This window comes from Scleropages formosus, chromosome 13 (genome assembly GCF_900964775.1).
Source record: "Scleropages formosus chromosome 13, fSclFor1.1, whole genome shotgun sequence".
NCBI lineage: Eukaryota > Metazoa > Chordata > Actinopteri > Osteoglossiformes > Osteoglossidae > Scleropages > Scleropages formosus.
Window position 1 is genome coordinate 6,771,727 of NC_041818.1, and position 18,572 is coordinate 6,790,298.

The 18,572-nt window shown below is 41.8% G+C and overlaps 1 protein-coding gene across 1 annotated transcript in view; it reads right to left on the reverse strand.

Moving 5' to 3' along the window:
* nlgn3a (neuroligin 3a) overlaps positions 1-1,412 on the reverse strand; it is a 199,834-nt gene extending 198,422 nt beyond the window's left edge. Inside the window, exon 1 of the mRNA XM_018737481.2 lies at positions 1,098-1,412. The gene's annotated coding sequence lies outside the window, so the exon portion shown is untranslated. The remainder of the gene's footprint in view (positions 1-1,097) is intronic.
* Positions 1,413-18,572: the final 17,160 nt, after the last annotated feature.

Below are 18,572 nucleotides of genomic sequence, written 5' to 3' on the forward strand. Positions count from 1 at the left end.
TATGTATGTATCAGACAAGTGTTAAGACACTCCACTGCAACAAAGGCTGGAAGGAGATGTCGCGTAGCACTCCCTGGCGTTTTACACTGGTAAATAACCAAAGCAAATGGGAAACGGGGGTTTATGGGTGAAAACATTAAAGGTTTGCAGTCATTTCTGGAGCAACACACACAGCGGGGCGGAACAGCAGCGCCCGTCCTGCTCCCACATTGATTCCGTCTTTGCAAGGGCTCTCACTTGAGTTATGAGTGCATTCGCACTTCTTCTTCCCTCCTTGGTTATTCCTCTTAATAGGGTCCTTCACTTCTATTTATCCATAATAAAATAAAGCACATTGGAGCACCAGTCTCGTTTAGAATTGCACAGGCAGTTGGTGCTGGGAAGCAGCAGACTGTCATTCAATGGGAAAACTTGCCAATAGTAATCTTTTGCAGGAATCGACATGTAAAAATCAGAAAATGAAACAGGTGACTTAATTATGCATAAAACAAAGCATTTCGTACAGGTTTGATCACCATCAATGATCATCATCATGATTTGTTCATCGCACCATCGCCGATGCGGACATAAGGCACTGAAGCTGCATTCCACGTTACGAATATATATGGTTTAGAAGGACAACCCTTCCCACGAACACACGCAGACGCAAGTTTGACAGGAACGTGCACAGCAAAGCCCACGATGTGTGTGTTTCCGTGGATTAATGTGCATTTGACGCGCGCGGCGTGCGAGGACTGTCACTGAACTGAAATGATAATGAACTTTAATCATCATGAAATACCAGAACAATATTCGGAACTCGTGTTACATTTGCAGATGTTCCATTCATCCACCCAGATTACATGAAACATTTGTTTTAACACATCTTCACCCGAGCCACAATAAACAAACAAGGGGACTAATGAGATCTGAAGCCAAAGCATGCTTTAATAATCGTAAACTGCTGCAGGGAAACCGACTACAACAAAATATTAAAAAAACATGTGTCATGCCATTTTGTATTTCTAAACGTTTTGATGCAATTTTATAGTCCAGAGGGCTCTAGTGCTTGAGCCGTCTGTCTTTTAAACATGAGAAGGCGCAGAAATCGGACTCACCTGCCTTGGCGAACTATCAGCACCCCCATTCATCCCGAGGTCCCCTTAAAAACGTTATTTTCTCTAAATAAAGAAGAGAAATATTTTTTTCGTTCAGATTCCTGCAACTGTTTGCGCTCCCTGTTCGTTTAATGTTCATCTACCACGTATATTTTCTGTTCTACTTTCACTCCATCCACATTTTCTTCTTTTTTTAATCTCCGGGTACTATCCTCCGATTTTGATGCTCTTATCTCGCCCATTGGTGAGGTCCGGGTGCGGGAACGCGCAGCGCGAACGCGCCCGCAAGGTCGGGAGCGACGAAGAAGACGCGCGCGTTCCTAGGCAACCGGGCGTTCTCGCGGTCTTCGCGCGCAGGCTTCACTTCAGCGAAGACGCGTCACTTCAGATTACAACAAAAACATACAAAGCCGTTATTCTACTGTTATTTTAGTGATGGCGTTTTATTAGTTGCAAATGGCCCGTTATGCACACATATTTTATATTTGTTCAGTTTTTGCCGCGAAAGTGATCATTGAAAAGCCAAGTGTTGAATGTGGGTGTGACATCAGAGCTCTAATTATGAAATCACAGCATATCACTGAGAAAACACCGCAGCGCCACAGATGTTTACTACATTATTTAGGTGCGTCTCGTTTATTTACCTCCCATTTCATTATATAACGATAATAATCATTACCGCAAGCGTAAACCAGCGTTTACTGGTTGTTTCATTCATTGTCTCGCCCCCAGATCATCCGCTGTATCATTTTAAATGAGAAACTTCACCAGCGAAATAAAAAGAGCCGTTAAAATACATCTACAGATAAAACGAACATTATTGATTTGTTCATTATACCGATAATAGCTTGATGCCGAAATATGTGTTATTTCTTGTCTTCTCGCAGGTAATGAATTTAAATAGATCTCTGTATTCATTTAAAGTAGTTCAGTGCAGAAGAAAACTCTCAAAGAGAGAAATGCTAAAAGCTCTACAGTCAATTAATGTTTCAATGACATTCTCAGTAGTATTTCAGTGGTATGATTCACGTCGTCGTTTGCATCCCTCCACTCCATTCCTGTGAAATTGTATTTCCAGTAAGAAAAAAAAAAAATTAAAGACACTAAAATGCTGTGAAAGAAACATTTTATGTTTCTTGTTTTCCCAGTTCCTAAACTGATACACATGGGACTTTTACTGGAATTCATTTTCACATTCAGTTGAATTCTGAATTAATGTTTTTTTTTTTTTTTTTTCCCTCATTTTCCCCCCGCTTGTCATTCCACAATGAATTATTTTTTTGTAATCTACGGATTTTTTCTAGAAAACTGGGAACAAATTGAATAATCAGGAGGCCTCTGATTAAAACCTGACTGATGTTTATATAAGTTATGTAAGTTATCACCAAAGAAACCTGATAAGGGTGTCATACAACATATCTAACTAAAACATAGTTCAAGTGTGTCATTTTACTAAATCAGTCAAAAATAGATAATCATTAGTCATGGTTCCCAGTTTAAAACTGATATCCTCAGTGATTCCATAATGATTTCATTTGTACAACTTGGAATGAAAATGGGTCAAAGTTATACTGCGGGTTTGGCAGTATCCTTAAAGGTTTTGCTTTCTAGGGTTTTGAAACATTACACCCAATCTGATCCATTAAATGTTTTCAAAATGGTATTTTTTCAAGGTTTTTTATTATTATTATTATTATTATTATTATTATTATTATTAAAATTTCTTGAAAAGTTTGTTGTTCAGTAACGTAAAGATTTATATTGCATTGGTGCGGCTCAGTCATGGCTTTGTGGTACCACTGTAACAAACATGAAAATGGCAAAAATGAACAAATAAAATAAAAGTATGCACACAAAAAAACATATAAATGTACTCACATGGAAAGAAAAAAATTACTCTGAACGGGTATGGCTGAATGTAGACCTTATATCAAAATATCAAAGTAGAAATAACTGTAATCATTGTGGGAAACAGCCAGAGCATAACGAGGGAAAATTTTACCCATTGATATTATTCTGTTTTACTGTGGTTTGGTCATAGCTGTATACATCTCTACATCTTAGTTGCATTTGGTATACACACACACACTGTCCACAACCGCTTTTCCCAAGCAGGGGTCGTGGCGAACCAGAGCCTAACACAGCAACATAGGGGGCAAGGCAGAGGGGACACAACCAGGATGGGATGCCAGTCTGCTGCGAGGCACCCCAAGCAGGACTTGAACCCAAGAACCTGCCACACGGCGGGCCCTGGCTAAACCAGCTGCACCACCACGCCCCCCTGTGTTTGGTATAGTAAATAAGTAATGTTAAAATTCCAAACTGTGAAGTAAAGATCTAGTGATTCACAGCATTGGTCCAGTGTTCAGTCTTACATCGCATCTACTGCCTGATTTATTTTGATTTCATTTTCAATATGAAATCTGAATGATTTACAAAAAAAGTTATTTATTCAAACCTGAGATCTGCTTCAGGAGATAAGAAGCCCTGTTCTTGGGTTATTTTATTATTCTATGGATTATCATGTGGCATTGCTACTTTATCAACACCTTCACAGATCTCGTGAATAACGGTAATGATGTTAAATGCCTTCCATACATACATTACATACGATTGTCCAGTAGGAAAGAAAAATTCTGAACCTCATGTCAGGATACTAAAACTGTAATGAGAACATGCAGCCTTGTAAACACATAAAATGCAAAAAAATTGTGGCATTGAAAATTTGCTTTGATTGACAGCTATGACTTCAATATTGATGCAAAACGGAATTGGTTGCTCACTACAGTCAGAGATAATGGAATGGTTTAGATAACATGACTGTGGCAGTAAAAGGCACTCCTAACTGTACACTATCACTCCATTTATGCTTAAGTGATACTTGACTCATACTGTACAATAGCGAAAATGCGGCTCTGCTATGTTTCGAATTTCCATATTTATTGTTTGGGAGTCTGTGGAGGGGATCTCTGAATGCAAATCGTGCAGTGGGTGAGCGGTGACGGGCAGACGGGCAGACGACGCGATGCCACCGCCCCTGTGTGTGTGTCTATTGGCTGCAGCCCCCCCCCCCCACCCCTGGCCAGCGCCAATGTCAGGGAGGCACACAGCGCAACTCTGAATCACGCTGGAGGGGAGCCCCATGTGAATGGAGGGGATACGCTTTCCTGGTTAAAACAGTAATTAAATCGTTGAATGGAAAGGCCTCAGTCCCCCCCCATGCCTGCATTTCACTCAAACACACAGTGACAACTGTAAACCATTTTTCCCAACTCTAGGCTGACTCTTCACTGCTTGGGATCGTTAGACCACTCAGCGTGCCTTTCTAGTCCTCCTGACCGCGCCCCCGTGAATGTGTGATGGTTTGTTTATTATTTAGTAGCAATGGGGTATAATTGTACCCTAACTAATCTGTTGACATTTCCATCAGGAAATACTGTATATCCACGTTTTTTCTTTCTTTTTTTTTTTTTTTTTTTAAACATGGTACCTTAAAGTGCTGCATTTGCAGATGAAAGGTTTGCTGAGCCGTGTTCCCTTGGACGAATATCGAATGCTGCCGAGTGGCCCTTTACTTACTCCGCTACGTACTCATTTTTAAGCCCGAATTGTGCTTTAAAACCCCAGCTGTGTCAGATTTTAACCCGAAAGTGCACTGCAGCTCAAGTGCTGCTCTACGCCGGTGGGGCCCCGGAGCCCAAACGGGACCATTGCAGTAGGTCCACGTTTTCCAGCTACCGTGAAGCCCTTCTAGTTATCATTCCAGCAGCGCCTCCTCTCGCAGAATTCACTTAATCCACCCATTGCAACCTTTTCTCCCCGGTCTCATAAGGCCAGTGTTTGAAAAAGGGATTTCTGAAAGAAGCAGGATTTTGAGCTTTGGAAGAATCAAAAATACAGAGCAGCGGAGCAGATCATTGCTCCAGATGCTCATATCATATTCTCATGTTTTACATGCAAATGCTTCTGTGCACGGAGGTTGTTTCTCCGTTTCAAGGAGGTGTATCAGCTTGGTGCCAGTTTTTTTTTTTTTTTTAAATTGCATGTAAGAAAAGAATTAGAGCAGTATATCCCCTGTGTTTTTTCCCCCCAATTTCCTCTGAATGTGCTTAATGAAGGCTGGGGATTTGACACAGCCGAGCCCCTTCACAGGGAGAGCTAATTAGCGGGTTTCCTCCTGTCAGGGCTGACGCCAGCTGGGCACCTGATCTGCGCCCACCAGTGTTAGGCAGGGTGCCTCGCAGGTGAGGCAAGAGATGGGGGTTGGGTAGTGCACAGTGCTGCGGAGTGTACCCACCCCAGGTGTACATCTTTCGGAATCAGCAAGGAAAACGGAACATATAGATACAAGGGAAATGTAAAGAAGAAGCCTCTTTTTGCTCATATAAGGTGATATAGTGTTTTTCTTTTCTGATACTCTATAATGTCTTATGTAATGGAATTATTTTAGTACCTTATCAATGCTGAACCTGCCTGGTCCAATGCTAGCCTGTCAACATATCAACACTGGCCATTAAACTGAATGGATAACTGAGCTTCACATGATGCAACACTGCTTCAATGTTCCGGGATCATTTTGGATATCAAACAATCTTTCTAATTGCTATGGAATTCACTCTAATTATCATAGTTCAAAAGTTTGAAAGTATAAAGTTTTGCTCTCATGGTTTGGCTTATTAAATAAAATTAATATTGAGTGGGACTAATGGATGTTAGTCTTGTGTCAGCTGAACTGTAATACTTTCACTCATACAGTAATCTGCAATGCAATAGTGTCTTGTCTTTGGTTTGTTGGCTTGGTTTTGCTGGTGATATGGGTGGATGGTTCTGAGTTGATGTGTTAGACCTGGTCTGTGTGGTTTGTTGGTTAGTTTTTGTGTTGGTGGGAGTAAGTTTGGTTGGTTTCTGTTGGTGGTTGTGCCCTGGTTTGGTTTGGTGGCTGGGTATTGTTAGTGGGTTGGCTGGATGGCTGGGTTGTTGGGTTAGGCTTTCTTTAGGTGTTTTGTAGTCAGTTAGGCTTGGTTTGGTTATTTGTTCGTGCATTAAATCTGATTTAGTGGTTTGGATGTTGTTGGTGGGATTAGTTTCGGTTTGGTGGGTGTGTTAGGTCAGTTGGTTTCAGCGCATGAAGATGTATGGTGGCCTGGGTGTTGTTCTCTGTGGTTTTGGGGTGGTGGGTAGACTGGGTCCTTGTGTGCAGCCATTGAAAATTGCACATAGAGTATAACATCTTTTCCCGTGCATCGTGAATGATGTAATGTCCTCTTGCCCAGGGATTCCGAGATATGCTCCGGACCACCGCAACCCTGACCAGGACAAGTGTTTAGCTAAAGCAAGTGAGTGACTGAGTCATGTAGTAATTTGATTTACCTGACATACATTCTAAAGCTGTGGCAAGAATTTTTACTGATTCGGTTACTCAAAGTAATACGTCTTGTAATTTAATGGAAATACTCATTTCTTTGTTGAGTAAAACAAATATGTGACATTTTTTGCTACAAGCACAATTGTAATACTAACGTACCAGAAACTTTCAGCAGCGCTAAATAGACTATGCACTTAGACAAACTCTGGCAACAATATAATCATCTTTCTCATGGTCGCGTCTGAGGGAAGCGGCGGACCCAAGTGCAGAGCGGTAATCGTGGTGTCTTCGGGGAAATCCAAGAGAGGAGGTCAGAGGACGGGCAAAGGGTCTTCGAGGTGCGAATGTCGTAACAGGGAGGATCCAAAAGGCGAGGTCAGTGTACAGGCAAGAGGTCGATGATCCGAAGGAGGCAGTAGATCGGGGGAACAAGTCCCTTTCGGGTTCGGGGAAGGCGTTCGGGAACAGGAAATGGCTGGAGAAGGTCGCTAACAAGGAGGCAGATCAAGGTTCCGCATCAGCTGGTTGTCCGACGCAGCCTTTTATGCTGCAGTTTGCGTTGCGTCCCAGGTGTTCCGTGTTGGCCCGGAGGTGTGGGCGTGGCAATCTTAATTGTATTAATGTACTTGAAGCAAAACCTCCAAACGTCAGGGTTCCCAGGACCAGAATGAAGAATATGGGTTTAAACAGCAAAACACAGCAAGTGCAGGAGATTTAAGTAAAAATATTTCTGAACATGTCACATTACACCCACCTTGTCAAGAATATTATTGTTCAAATATATTGTTTGCCTGTAATTACCTGCATCCATATGCTTACCAAACAAAGAAAAAAGTGAATGCCTTAGTTATGGACTTATAACAATGAGATAATGTGGTAATTGGAGATTTCATACAATGCTGCTTGAATATTGCAATATTGTCCCATGTCAACAAGATTTTTACTTCTGTTAATTTGTTTATATACACTGTATACATATTTTGGCCAAGAATGCTGTGATTTACAATGGAGAAAAAAAGCTGATGTAAAAAAAGTTCCAAATGCCAAAAGCTTGTTGTCATGGCTGATGCGGAACTGGACACCTTGGAGGATCTATGCCCACACACAGTAGGATAGTATCACCATAATCAAGCCCAGCAGGTAACACTGGAACAAGTAACTACAAAGTGTCAGTGTCTACTCTGAAGTTGCAGCCTCCCGAAACCTGTATTTAAGTTCCCGTCTGTGTCTCTCTCCAAAATCAAGCCCTCACCGACATGTGTGGCTTGAGTGACGCTGGAGTGTGTCAGGTTCGTGGAATGAGCCTGCCATGTTTTATTTCTTTCTCCTATAATTGTTAAATACTAGTAACCAAACAATGAAAGTCAAATGACTGTTTCTTGACAAACTGCCGAGACTCAAGTACAAGAGTACAACACATAAACAGAACTCAAATCAGACCTTTGACATAAAGGTCTCAAGTTGTCTAATTCACTTTGCTTCCCTTGCTTAAGCACAATCCCCAAAAGTCCAAACCTCTACTCATAACAGTTATTCTTCCCAGTTTCACTCCAGCACACCAAGAGAAATACGTCGAAAAGGAAAAAGCCCACTTTAACCTCTAGTTTTCTTTTTAAAGTACTCGTTATTCAGAATCAGGCACACTTGGTGCTCTTTTCCTCCCATCGAACCCATTCCAGGTGAACGTGTGGCTGTGAGACACATGGAGGGGGACTGCTACAACATGTTCTTCATACCGCTAGCTCCTAGTGTTGTCTCCGTGTTCGTCATTTTTGCCAATTCAGGACCCTGTGTTCATACTCACATTTGTCTTTCTACAGGTACAAACTTTACATATGATCCAGCACTGCTTCTTGACATTTTGACCCTCACCTTAGTGAAACCGAGAGTGGAAAAGTGCCTTCAGAGTGAAAGTACTATACATTTTGCGTTTGTGTCTCATCACTTCAGGCCCAACACTAGCATTTCAGTGGAGCCAGCGAATGCCCCACGTGAGCATAATGGAAGGATCGTCAAAATAGTTTATGATGAGTCCCGGGTGAAAAATGCTTCATGTACATAAGAGACATCAGACAGTCTGTGCTGGTTAGTGATTTTTCACTAAATATGACGTGACTATTTATCTCCCAAGATGTTCTCTCTGTCGGAGGAACATTTCATACCATACGGTTGGCGTGCCCTGACCGCTGGAGCGAAACGCTCGTGGACAGCTAAAACAGCGGAGACAAACACACATCAGCTAACACCTCCACCAATTTAACCACGTTTTCAATGGCCACTTCCAATTTTTTCCCTTCGCAGAACATGAAAAGCAACATTTATTCATTCCTTCCTTGTCTTTCCTTCATTCTGGTCAAGTATCTGTGATATTGCTCGTGAACTTTTCATTTTGAGAGTGACTGGCAGGTACAACATGTGTTCAAGGTTACCGGGAATATTTTGCTCAGAGGAAATCTGGCAGGGTTCCTCTGCATGGTTTAATTTGCAGTATAAGGTGCACTTGAAATGTGTGGGAGTATTCTGAGCTGAAGTGAAGAAGCCATGTCAAGAGATTTTTGGACGGGGAAGGAAAAGCATCTGTTTGCGCTGAGACTCTAACTACATGCAGAGAGATTCATTTATGCGGAAGGAAAAATGACAAATGACAAAGGCAATGAGTATTTCCCAGCTCAGAGCAAAAAAATGCCACATCATTCAAGCACAGGCAAAGCGGAAAAATATTAGCTGAGACTGAAAATGCGTTGCTCAGATCTGATCACCGCACAGCCCCATTTTTCTCTGTAAAATATTGCACGCGTACTGCAAGTTCGCTCACTTGGTTGAGATTCTTTTCTCGCAAGGATTTATAGCAGCCTCGTTTTTAATTCCTCCCCATGGGTTACACCAGCCTAAACATTTATAGCAAGCTACTAAAATAGCACAAAACGCTCTTGTTTCCTCAGAAAGCCGGCCTGTTCTTGAAATACATTTAGCAACAATAGCCGACGCTACAAAAAGCAGATGTGGAGCGTAGTCAAGAGCAGATGTCAGTTATTAATTTATTAAATATATATGTATAGGTTCAGGGGGTGCGGTGGCGCAGTGGGTTGGACCGCAGTTCTCCTCTTCGGTGGGTCTGGGGTTCGAGTCCCGCTTGGGGTGCCTTGCGACGGACTGGCGTCCCGTCCTGGGTGTGTCCCCTCCCCCTCCGGCCTTACGCCCTGTGTTACCGGGTAGGCTCCGGTTCCCCGTGACCCCGTAAGGGACAAGCGGTTCTGAAAATGTGTGTGTGTGTGTGTGTGTTATACAGGCAGTCCCTGGGTTATGAACGCTCGACTTACATACAACCCGTAGTTATGAAGCACCCCCCCATTTAAAAAAAAAAAAAATTACTAGGAAGGTGAACAGGAATCGTCGATATTCTGATAAAGTTTTATGCAGCTACTCATGTGATGAGGGGGTGCGGTGGTGCAGTGGGTTGGACCGGGTCCTGCTTTCGGGTGGGTCTGGGGTTCGAGTCCCGCTTGGGGTGCCTTGCGGAGGACTGGAGTCCCGTCCTGGGTGTGTCCCCTCCCCCTCCAGCCTTACGCCCTGAGTTGCCGGGTAGGCTCCGGTTCCCCGTGACCCCGTATGGGACAAGCGGTTCAGAAAATGTGTGTGTGTGTGTACTCATGTGATGAACATTGGTTCGTATGGTGAAAGAAATAATCTAACTGAACCTAATAACACGTCTGCATCTATATCTCACGTTCTGCTAATGTAATGAACACATTGTATTTTCTATGAGATTCATGTCTCTTTGAAGAAAAGCATCTGCTAAACTGAATAAATAAATGTAAATGTAAAAATGTATCTTAGGACAAAATATTGGAAAACACGGAAATAAGACATTTAATGGATGAAAAGGTACCTTAGCCTTAATCCGATTGTGGATATGTTTCTGAAATACGTCATTCAAAGGGATTTTATTCTGAAATATGTCAGTAAAAATGTTTTCCATTGTTTTAAAGAATTGCAAGTTAAAAGTATAGTAAAGCTGACGGCCTTCCATGAGCCTGTCCAGTTCAAGCAATGAGAAAAGACCCACAACTGACACAGCACAATGTAAGACTCCACATAGTATCGATCCCTCTTTCTTCCTCCTGTGCGAGTACGACATGAGGCCAAATGGTGGTTTTTACAGCACGAGTCTGCTTGAGAAGTGGAGGATTACCAAGGGCGATTGAAAGTGCACAATGCTAGGAATAATGTCGCACATTAATCCACAGGTAATGGCAGCAGCGACCTGCGAGTCTTGCATTGCGCTGAGCGGGGAGCGGGGCTGAGAGCTGAGGCCGTAAACCATGAATAATACTGCAATTAAGATTCACGCACGGAAACCTGCTGCAAAAGGAAAGAGGTGAAAAATGTTCCTGTGGATCTTTTAACCGAGATTTCAACGATATAATGTCACCGAAATTTAAGTGAGCAAAATAACACTGTTATTTTATGGATGAAAAGCAATAAACAGCAGAGACATATTGCATGAGTCTTGATGCTCTGCGCAATGCGAGTCTTTAAGGTCTGCGTGTTGAATTTACCTTTCATGCTTTAATAACTGAGAGTTTTAAATGACCTTTTTGTTATGAGGACACCGTTGCTTAAAGTAAAAAAAGTCCCAACTGAGCACATTGACTGTCATTTAGTCTTTACTGCTGCCTGTGTCAAGTTCAAGACTCTAGTTATGACCTACAAGACCTTCAATGGATCTGTTCTCCAATAGCTACTTGATCATTCACCCCCTCAACAAGACTGCAAAGTCCCTCCACATCTGTCCATTTGGTGGTCCTACATATAAGAGGTCCAAAATGAAAAGCAAAGTTTTTCAGTTCTGGCCCCAGTGTGGTGGAATGATCTCCCTCTGTCCCTCGGAACTGCTGAATCTCTCTCAACATTCAAGAGGGTTCTTAAAACGCATTTCCTTTGGACTGTCCGCTGATTTCCAAAGTGCTTGATAAATGCATCCTATATTATCTGTTTAATAATAAAACCCTTTCCGCAGCTACTTGCGAAATTTATACTGGTTTATGTTGTCGTACGTGACAAATTGACTGTGCACAACAATCAGGTGCCTGCATCTAGATCTCTCCCTCTGTTAGTGCTTTTGCTCTCTGAGAGGGATGTTTCATTGGAGAAAAGTGTCTGCTAGATTAATAAATGTAAATGTAAATGTTCTGCAAAGATGCCTTATCCCATACCATCAATGATAATGTGTGACATAATGACATTATAATTAAGTCCACAGAAACGCATGCTTTAAATTTCAGTAGTATGTTCATGCGGGCAAATTCATGGACAATATAGACGATTAAGTTCAAACAATTAGCTATGGTAATAGGTTCAAATATGCATCAGCTGGGGCAGCTGAGGTAATGGGTTGCCAGTTCATTTCCAAGGAGGAGCTCTGGTGTGGAACCCTTAATCAATGGGTTTTTACCTGGCACACTACAGTAAAAATGCCCACATGCATAAATATGTAAAATTGAAAATAGCTTCAGATAAAAGTGTCAGATAATCATTACACATTAAAATAAAGTGTAGTGTAAAGGTAAGTGATGTGACAGATTGTCAGGGTGCTGGTTTGGATGCCAAGGGAGCCTTTGATGCAGTTTCTTTGCCACGGTATATATAATAGGCCTCTAATTGCAATCTGTGCATCTGTGCTATATATTAAGGATGTATCGTTTTGGCTTGTTTTCTAAAATTTGTGTAGAATTTTTCTGTTCATGTTAAACAGAGAAGCGACGAATAACAACTTCAGTCATTCAAGTCATTTGTTTTTTATGCCGAAATTCTCTGTGCCGTTTGCACGGCCGCAGCTGAGGGTGCTCAAAACTGTTTACTGTCGCAGTCTGTTCTCCATAATTCCATGTATATTAAAAGGATACACAGCTGATCTAGGCTATCTAATGCAGGGATTACCTGTGCCTCTCTCAAGGGTGCGATGTACAGGTTTTAAAAATACATTTCAATTAGCACCTGGAATTCCATTTGATTAGACTTCTTATCGGACAAATGACTTCAACGGTGGAGCAAAATGGAATGTCTGGCGAAGCATGAAAACTGCTCGTCTCTCCATCCTTTAAAGCCCGGAATCTCCCTGCTTTATATTTTATAACTGAGATTCGGTGAGATTTGATCCCGCTGTTCTTGGATTTATGATGCCTGCCCTAAAACTTGTATCCCAATGCTATGTCTTTGGAAGAAACTGTCTAACGCAGTCTAATCGAATGGTTTTGGAGATATTTCATTAACTACGCAGTCGAGGAAATAGAAATGCTGCAGCAGCAGCTCCCCAACACACCTTTAGTGTATCCCCTTGATTCTGGGATTGCGCCCAGCTTTGCTTTACATGATCAGGCTTTCAAATGTAAGGCCACTGTTATGTTTAAATACTGGAACTTTCTGGGAGGTTAGCATAACTCCAGGGCTGGTGCAGAAGGGTTCTCTGTTAAAATGCAGAGGTAAATTGCGCTGTGTCACCGCGTCACGTAAAAACAACTGAGACTTTTGTGCATTCCTTTTCGTATCCAGCATTTACTGCGGGTAAATAAAGTTTTTGCTGCGCTCACTCAATTTTTTTCATGACTGTTTTGTTTGTGTTCGAAAATGCAATCTTTGTGCAGTCACAGAATGGTCTACGTCCGATTCATTCCATTAAGCAAAATAAACATAAATACAGATTTCGTTTCAGGACAAGGTCCGAAGTGTCCACCCAAACAATTAGTGGGAATAACCAGAGGTAGACTATCTACAGGTGAGTCAGTTCTCCAGCTTCCCCAATGTCATCAACAACATTTGAACGAATGGCGGCCAACTGGGAACGACAGTGCCGCCTCTGTAGGCTCAGCAGCCACCATTGTGTTCATCTATTAGTGTCTACAAGTATCAGATTTTGGCCCCGGGGCACTACTTTACTTTGCACCAATAAAAATCAATCTCTTACTGTTTGCTGTCACTTCTTGTAACAGCAGGCCTTCAGCTGCTGGTGCTGGGGCTGCCATTTGCGTGACCAGTATGCTGGCCTTCATAGCACAAAGTGTCCCTGATCTCCTTGTGCTCTTGACTTGGCAAATAACTTGGCACATGAAGATGTGACTTTTGAACTCTTGCCCTCTTTTCAGCCTTTCGACGCTGCAAGATCTGTGGATCCTCCACGTTGACTGTGAATTCAGTACTCACCACGGATGCATAATAATTCATTTATGGGGTTCACCTATTTACTCTTGACATGAAAATGGTCCCATGTATCACGGAGTTTTAGTAAAACCTTTTCCCGGGCGGAGGATCCTCATTAATCTGTAGAAATCCCTGACCTAATGAATCTTAAAAAGGAAGAAAGGGGGAAAAAGAAGCAAAGCCCCAGGAGAATGTGAAACCATAAGGGCTATGTCTTTAACGAAAGGCCTGAAACAATTAAATGAATTATATCTTTGTTGTCCTATGATACCATTCAATTTTTTTTCTTGGCCGACTCATTTTCAAAATTACACAGTCCACAGTCATGCCATTTTGCTCAACGGTAAACAGAATTTCCGGTGGCTGAATTTCGAGAGGACATGATAGAAACTGAACGGAACTCATTATGTTTGAGTTTCCCAAACTGGTGCTGTGCTGAAATGCAAATTCCCTCTTGATTTCACAATAATGTACTATGACTTTCCTTAACACTGGTCAGGAGTGCTTGTAGTAAGCACAGTGCTGAAGCATCCTCCGACTGAGCTGCTGGAGACAGGGTTCTGGAAAAGCGCTCTTTATTAAACATGTACATGTCTGTCAATGGCAGTCTTGACAAAGGGCAACAGACATTACAGGACAGACTAATGAACACTTGAAGGTTCCCCCAGTCACTCTGAGCCCCCCTACTCTCTACAATGGTTAGGGGGTCACCCGTTGAACCCCCCAGAATTGACAGACAGAGCTTCAGTAACGTGACGACCGATTAGAACGGAACTCGGGACTATGTACAAGAATGGACACTAACACCTACTATTTACATTAATTTACATCAACTCTCCTCAGTGCCGTTACAGTACTGTACATTTATATATTTCACACACACACACACACACACACACACACACACACATTGGCTGAAGTCGCTTGTCCCAGGTGGGGTTGCAGCGAGCCGGAGCCTAACCCGACAACACAGGGCGTAAAGCTGGAGGGGGGGAGGGACACACCCAGGATGGGACGCCAGTCCGTCACAAGGCACCCCAAGTGGGACCCAAACCCCACACCCACCAGAGAGCGGGACCCGGCCAAACCCGCTGCACCACCGGACCCCCTTTGTAGAATTCCTTTTTAAAATTTATATTGTGTTTTAGATTATATTCATATTTATAAGTAAAGACTTCTCTGACTACATAGGGAAATATAGGAATTGACAAACGTAAAAGAAGTACCTTTTATGGAGCTCCTTGATAAATAATAGTGGTAATTTCTAAGCACACATGGGCCCAAAACTTGCTTGAGGACCCAAAATTCAAAAGAGAAGCTTCGGCTGATCTGAAGGCGCTGACTGGCAAAGCAATAATCCCAGCTGGTGCAACAGGGGAAATACCACATGATCTGGAGTCATTCAATAAGCAAAAGAAGCAGTGTTTTAATAAATGGGTTTTACAACCATTTTTTTACAACCCAGGGGCTTCAGTGCTACAGTGGTGGTATGTCTTGGTCCTTCGAGATGTTATTGTCTATGTAGGCAGAAGTGAACAGGCATAACAAAAACGGTACGTAATTGAATATGAAGTATAATTAAGAATTTATATCAAATTCTGTATGTCCAGTTCTTCATATATGTCCAGATATATGCACAACCTACGCAAGTACCTGTGATGTGGGTGTATCTGAAAACGTCCAAAATATATATGCATGTTGACAAAAATGTGCTCCTCTGAAAGTCCAGCTGCTGCTTCATAGTGCTCAAGATCACCTTACTGTAGTGAACAGAGATGCAGACCTTCAAAATGTATAAACTGGGGAAATCTGATTTTGGACACTGACACTGCTGGGTGTCGCCCACTTTGATCAACAGACCTCACCCTACAGTTGTTATTCCCATGCTTCCTGAATGCATACAAAGTCGATACTCATAAATTTAGCTGTTGCTTTAGGTGAAATTGATGCTTACAATGTTAAGCTACTTACAAGGATTTAGCAATGCATGCGGCAGGGTAATTTTTACTGGAATAGTTTGTATATATAACTAGATAAAAATTATATGTACAAATTGCCCCACATACGTGGTGCACAGACACGTCTGACACTAACATACACACTCACACCACTCACACCTAGAAGTCTGTCATTGTCATGGTTACAGCTAACAGCGAATGAAAAACACTGACCACCATCGTTTATGACCCTTTAAAAGTATGTTACCATGACTCCACTTCAGCTCACAGAGAGAATCTTTTACACATTACATCTGGAGTTGGAGGTGAGAAGGACTGGGGATTTCGGTGTGGTCGTATGAATCTCCGCCTACAGTTCTGAACCCGTTCTCCCTGATACCTTGCCCAGCCTAAAATAAAGTTGTAGCTGAAAGAAGATCCTTGTATCCATATCCTCAATATATATATATAAATATATACACACATGCATACATACACATACACACACATTTAAATGTACAGCTGACCCTTGAACAACGCCCCCACGGTCGAAAATCCGCGCATAACTTTTGACTCCCCGAAATTTTAACTAATAGCCTACTGTTGAACAGAAGCCTTATCGATAACATAAACAGTCAATTAAGATGTATTTTGTATGTTATGTATATTATACAGGGGGGTGCGGTGGCGCAATGGGTTGGACCAGGTCCTGCTCTCCAGTGGGTCTGGGGTTCGAGTCCCGCTTGGGGTGCCTTGTGATGGTCTGGCGTCCCGTCCTGGGTGTGTCCCCTCCCCCTCCGGCTTTACGCCCTGTGTTGCCGGGTAGGCTCCGGTTCCCCGTGACCCCGTATCGGACAAGCGGTTCAGAAAGTGTGTGTGTCTGTGTATTATACACTGTATTCCTACAATAAAGTAAGCTAGAGAAAAGAAAATGTTATTTAAAAAATCATAAGGAAGAGAAAATACATTTACAGGACTGTACTGTATTTATTGATATTGTAAGTTTATGTCATCTATTTACAAGATGAATCGTATGTCTGTCAGTACTTACATCAATATTGTCTTATATGATACAAAACACTGTAAATGTTATAGATATTACGTGCATATTTTATGGTAGTAAATGATAAAATAGACTAGTATCCATATATTTTATGCATTCATGATTTTTTCTTAATTTTCAATATTTCTAGGCTATGTGGTTTGTCTGAGAGTTTTTTCAAATTGTCCCAAATCTCCAAAAAATTTTCCAATATATTTCTTGAAAAAATCCACATATAAGTGAACCTCCACAGTTCAAACCTGTGTTGTTCAAGGGTCAACTGTACTCATATTAATCCTAATGTAATAAAATATAACATAGACACACACTGCTGAAATTAATGTAACACCCTGTTACCCATGAATGATTAATATTGCATATGCCATAAAATAACACTTGGACTGTACTTCCACAGTTTAACTGTTTTGCTTGCTAACATCGTAGAAATGCGTTGTATTTGGTTCAAGCGCCAAATTTTTAGGTACGAATATTGACTGACTTAAAAAGTCAGTGACATTAGGCTCCATAACCTGAAGAATGTTTACCATGAGCATACAAGATCTCTGAGCACAAAAACATTCATTCAGGGCAATCTAAATTGGTGAATATGCACCACGGCCTGAGACATGCAGCATTTAATCCCAAATGCAGTAGGAGGGTTATGCCTATTGTCCTGCTGGAAATTCCTGCAAAGTGACAGCAGACTTTGCCCCCTCATATTCTATTTATGTAAGTCTTAGGTAGAACTCTGGATCATATTTATTCATGCAACAAAATTCTTAAATGCAATATGAAACAAATATTACAGAACTCAGCAGTGCTCTATGGTCCAAAAATGTTCAGGGTCATGCACAGGTAAAACAGAGCGAGCGAGGGTATAAATTACTTAAAATAATAAAACATTGAGCCGAAAGTTTTAAACTTAAGAAATGAAATGGCTTTGCATGAGACTGATTCGATCAGTCACACAGACCATTAGCAGATGCCAGACATGGCCATTTATCACCATCAAGTGCTGATATTAGCAATCCTACAGAGTGGAGGATATTCATATGCTCTCTCAGTTTTAATTTCCACTTGATTATTTTTGTCTCCCCAGGAGCAGAATCCAGAGTGTCCCACCTGCGAGGCCTCCATCTGTTGCCCGTGTAACCCGGCAGTAAGGAAAGGGCAACTGTAAATACAACAGGGACAACAAATGCCACAGTTACTTTAAGGCGCCGCTGGACTTGAGACATGGAGCCTTTCCTTCCTCGCCTGTCTCGCTCGTTTTTTGCCAAAGCAAAGAATTATGATCGTGAGCGTGATTGCCCACCTGTGCATTATCATCAGCTCCTCAGTGTTGCCGGAGACGGCATATTGATTACTGCACATTAGCGAGACGTTGACTGTTTTCCATCCATCCGACGAAACAGTTACACAATTTGAAGGAGCGTGCCTGATGAAGTCCTGCTGCTGCGGCAGCAGGTAAAACAGATGCTTTGATAAATTAGTCTTATTGTACTACTTGACAAATATTTCAGATCAGCCCTCGAAAAAAATTATACTTCGGTTATACTGTGATTTAACAAACACTGCCAGAGGGAACTCATCGAGATCTGGGTAATAACTTTTTCACACAAAAAAATATTTTTTACAAAAATGACAAACAATGTTTTTTCTAAGTCTTTCTGCAGAAGCTCAAAAAAAAAAAAAAAAAAATAGTGGGATTGGATCGCTTTACTAATGTGCCCCTTGTCATTCATGAATTTATTCTTTCTTTTTTATTTATTTATTTAGCAAACACTTTTCTCAAAAGCGACTTCCAGTGAACTCTATATAGTGCTATCAGCCGACACACCTTATTCACCAAGGTGACTTACACTGCTAGATACACTATTTGCAATGGGTCACTCATCCATACATCAGTGGAACACACTCTATCGTGCATGCAC